Source organism: Octopus sinensis, unplaced genomic scaffold, assembly GCF_006345805.1.
Source record: "Octopus sinensis unplaced genomic scaffold, ASM634580v1 Contig18737, whole genome shotgun sequence".
NCBI lineage: Eukaryota > Metazoa > Mollusca > Cephalopoda > Octopoda > Octopodidae > Octopus > Octopus sinensis.
Window position 1 is genome coordinate 141,532 of NW_021835989.1, and position 5,433 is coordinate 146,964.

Here is a 5,433-nt window from a genome sequence, read left to right on the forward strand (position 1 = left end):
CCGGAGGCCGTCGTGCCACACCGAGTCGAAGGCCTTTTAAATGTCAAGACTAACTAACATACCACACTCTTTGCTTCTCGGTTTTTTGGCTAAGATCTACATGCCAATAATTAAAGTTCGAAAAATAAACTTACATGCCAATTGAATTTTTTGGTGTTAAAAAAGAGGCATTTCCTTTTTATGCCCCATGCAACCACTGAGGGCTGCATTCAGTCAGCCGCCTTTTTTGTTTTATGACCTGACCTTCTTAGCCTGTAGCATTTTACAGTAGCATGAAAGCAGGGTTTATGAATTGCTATCCATATGGCCATACAGCCATAGACAATTTACTATTAAATTACAAGTAAAAAAGCTAATCAATGATAGTTTTAGTCTGCTACAATATTTTAATTAATTCGTCAATCATTAGTTAATTCTGGCAAATGAGCTGTTTTATTTCTAATTCAGATCATTCGCATGTTTTTTATATTTCTGTTAAACATTTTCCTATACCTCAGTAAGGTTTGATTGTCCTCTAATATTAAAATAAACGTTTCTTTTATGTATTCCCCGTTTGTACAGCTTACCTTCTTTACGATATTAATTTATTTAATTAAACGTTCGTGATTAAATAAAAAAACGACTTTGAATGAGTTTGCGATTAACAGATTTTGAAAAACACTTTAAAAGTTAAAAGAAAATTATCACATTCATTAACACAATTGACGGTGAAATTATAAAAATTTTCGTAGAAATATTAACTATTTATTAAAGCTTTTCGTAAACATACAATTTATTAGAAGTATGCTTCTCTTCCTAATCTATTTTGTTATTCATAAATATTTTTTTAATAGACAACGAGAGGAGGGAACGAAGCTGCAGAAAAGAAATCTGAGCTTATGTTATTTAATTAAAATGGTTGTTTTATTCAGAAAAGAACAAAATAGATTATGGACTTTGGTTAATAGAGCACAAGAGACACCTGAACAGATGCATTTTAAGCGTTAGTCATGTCAGCGAAACTAAGATTAGTTAACAGCCGTAAGAAAATAAAGAAGCCTACAGAGACTTACACGCGTTCCCGGCAGACCTGTTTTCTACATAAGCCTAAGCTACCGTCCCATAAGCCTAATTCCAACCATCTCAAGGCTGATTAAAAAAATCATGGTCAAGCGCCTTGACTTCCTCGCCGAAGAAAAGAAAGTGCTTCCCCCACAGCAATGGGGTTTTTGTTCTAGGCGGGGCTGGAGTGACTGTTTCCTAACGATTCAGTCCATAGCCTCGGGAGCAATGGAGTTCAAAGAAACTCTATCTATCATAGAAATTTCAAAGAAATTCGACTGACATGGGACCTATTGAAGAGGATCCAACTCTGTGAGCCAACAGAAGAGGCCTTCTTCTGCTTGCTGTGCTTCGTCACGAACCGCCATTTGATTCCAAATCGGGCTTTTGCTCAAGAAACATCACACTCCAAAAAAGGGTCCCGCAAGGTTCCTGTGTCAGTCCACTTTTATTCTAATTTGGTAGTGAGTTGTTTCCTTCACCCTCTTCTTGTCTTCTACATCTCGATGAACACAATTTCCTTTGAAAAACGACTTTCTAGTTACATCAAGGAAATTATTAAAAGATAAAGGATTGCTGCGTCAGAAAGCGACTCTCGCTGACCATTGATAAATCAACGTATTTCCTAATTAACGCAAGGAAATCGCCAAATCATAGATCCGGCGAAATTAATTGGCTCAGCTGTATACGCTACCTGAGGGTTACAATACTGCTTGCATGTCAAGAAAGAGAGAGGGAAAGCCATCGCGGCTCTGCCTTTAAAGAGGTATGCACTTGGACCCAAGAACTTTCCAGTTTGTTTTCCACGCAACCATTTTGTCCAGCCTACTGTATGATATGGAAGCCATGGTACTACTCGAAACAATACCAGGAAAACTTGCTAAAACGTGAAAAAATAGGGCGCTAAAGCTAGCCTATAAGTTAAACTCAGGAAACCCAGTCCCAAGCTGTGCGGAGACGAAGTCGCCTTAAAAAATTCTACTGAAGTGATTCTCTACCGTAATGCATGTGCACAATTTTTGATACATGAAAAATACTCGAATTGTGCATAGAAAAAAACTCGGATTTATCGTAAAATTATCTAAACAATAGATTTATCCCTTGAGACAAATATAAGCCTTTTTGCATATTTGCAAAAATTGTCATTTCATAATATTTTCGTGAAAAGTTAGAGAAATATAGACATAACTGTGAATGGAGAAAATACGATTTTCTATATTCAGTAAAAGAAAGATTTAACCAATTTTAATAACAAAATCGTGTGTCTGCGCACCAACTTCAAATAGGAAAAATACAGATCAAGTGTGAAAATCCATTTCTCTTATAATTAGCTAATAATGGGGAACAAGTCCAAAATGATGAGGTCTTCCAAGAATCCTCCACGCAAAAATCGAACATATTAATAATAGCCTCGATGAGGTCCTTGTAATTTTCCCGACAAAAATTATTTTCTCATTTTGGTTAAAATGAACAACAAAGATGTCCTCGACCTACATGATTAGGTCCTTAAAATACCGGAAGAATATCTAAGGAAAACGGCTCCGCGGTCGGTCAGAAAGTGTGTTGACTCAAAAGTCCAACACATAGAAAAGTTAAGGACATTCCTTTGTATTGTCGGACTCACCTAATTAATTTATTTAATTAACTGTTTGTGATTAAATAAAAACGACCTTGAATAGAGCGTGCAAATAACAGATTTTTAAAAACACTTTAAAAGTTCGTTTATTAAAAGTATGTCTCTTTTCCTAATCTATTTTGTTATTCATAAATAATTTTTAAATAGAACACGAAAGGAGAGAATACAAACAATCACTAATTATTCTCAAAAAACGATTTTCAAAGACATCGTGGTTGGAGCTATGATATTTGACCTAAATTCTACGCACAAGTGTTAGACTTTATTTTCAGAGCCTTCCCTCTGACCTAAAGGAAAAACTCTCCTTCTGACCAGTGCGCATGCGGACCATGTTTCCAATCAGACAGACGTCTTCATATACTTGAAGTCAAAATAGCTAAAGAATAAAATATTTTATTTACACTCATTTCTAAATAGTGTTCTATTTTAGCTTTTCGACACAATTGGAGTCTGTTCAAAAACTGAAACCATTCTTAGAACATGAAATACGTAGTAAACAAAAAAACATTCCAAAAAGTTAAATTTCCAAGAACAAAATAAACTAAATGCATTTAACTTCATATTTTTCCTTAGAATTCATGTCACTAAACCAATAAGTGAATTTTCTATCAAATCAACTACAGGCAGCACCTATTCACTTTAAAATAAAAAATATATAACCCATGAACACCATCATTTGTTACTGCATAGAGGGCACCATTAAAACTTGGATAATATCGACACGATTCAAGCCAGGGAGATCCTTTTGAAAGGTTCGACTGCCCACAATGAACGGACTGAGACGACAATGTCCCAGGGTCAGATTCAAACTTTTAATGTTTTGCATTGTGTCGTATACAGGGTTAATTTTTAATTAAGTTTTAATAAAATCGTTAACACTAGAAATTGTAATCAGAAAATATTAAAGATAGTATTAATCATAAAATCCGAGTCAAATACACTGCATAGGGAACAATATCAAATTGACTTTTAAAAATTAGAGTTTGGTTGAGGTTGTCTTTCGAAATTAAATTTTAACGTTAGAATATTCATATCTCAAATTTTAAGTTCTCGCAAAAATTTTAAGCGTTTACTATTATTATTTTAAATTGGAAAATTGATTATTTTAAAATGAAAACCCTCTAAATATACCCTCTATAATTGATATTAATAAGATTTTGATGCGGTCCATTAATATGCCGGGTCCATTAATGAGCCGGTGAGATTCAATTTTCTTGTATTTGTAAATATAATTGTTTGTGAAAAGTGCTTTTGTGTTTCCTTGTGTTTGTTCACAAAAAATATTTTTGCAGATTACGGGTAACTCCAATAATTTACAAAAAAGTATTTCATTTGGTGTAATTGAAAATTCTTTAGGATATTTTTCACAAATATTTTTAGCTTTTTTAAAATCGGAAGGCTTATTTTTAGGCATACTATAATTTAGTTAAAGATTTGTTATAATAAAACAAAATTTAAAAATTGACCTAAAAATTCCAAAAATTGGCCAAATTGATCAAACAAACTTTGTATAGAAACCTTTTTTGGACATTTTTAATTAATCATTATTTTTAGACTAAAATCTAACTCTGAATTGAAATATCACCGTTGATTACCAAATGTTCGGCGGCAACCATTATATCTTGTAATCAATGAGTCACTAAGAGATCGGGTCTCAGATGTCTACATTCACAGGCAACGTTCACGAATCGAGATGGTTTTTTGAACGGGTACCTCTTACGACTGTACGCTCTAACTCTTTCTAGATTGCGTCAGCATCCGCCTGGCAAAATAATATTTTAAATTCTCGTTTACTTAGACTAATAAGAAAATAATCAAAAAATGAGTCATTTAATGACGCAATCAAAATGCATTATTTATGGCAGCAGTTTGTGTTTAGCAGCATACAAAAATTAGATTAAAAATATTATTTGAACAATAAATTTTTTATACACACATAGATTGATTATCTATTGGAAAAATACAAATTATTTTTCTTTAGTAAAACCTAAATCTAGTAGCTTCAATGAAAACAAAAAAATACAAAAAAAGTTAAAAAATAGAAACCTAAAGTCCCTCAAGTCTGAAATATTAGAACTGGTGATAACCGAATATCCTCTAGCAAACATAACAACACCACAAACCTAAAATCCTTAGAAACGATAAAAGGAGTCACAATGGCCAGTCCGACTCAACAACTCAACAAATTCCTCATCGTGTGTAATCACTATGAGCTGGAAATTCCTCTGCTGGTGTCTACTACTCAATATTCTGCCCAATATTATTGTTCAACTCAACTCATTCAACGCATAAGCCAGCCCCTCAATGTTCGCACTGTCCAGGTTACTCGTCGGCTCGTCCAGTGCCAGAATCCCACAATTTATGCAGAATGCCTCAGCGAGAGCCAATCGGATGATAAGAGAAGACAACATCTGCCATAAATATACTCCCCTCGACCTTCTGTCCTGCACTACAACCGCCCTCTCATATCAATGGCCGTATCGCCCTTAAGCATGACCACTCTGTAGTTAAATTGGCGACGTTTTATCTCCAAAGGGGACTTTGAGTCCGTCTCGACTTGATATCTCAGTTCAATGCTCTCATATCTCCAGTTACTAACTACTCCCTACCATTGCCCTTGTAGATCGACCTCCACAACTCTCGGATTATCTTATTCAGTTCTTCCATCTTCTCTTGGTGATATATCCCCACACACATTGATCCAACACTCGATAAAAGTCGTCCAAGTCCTGACATACATTCTCACATATTCTGAG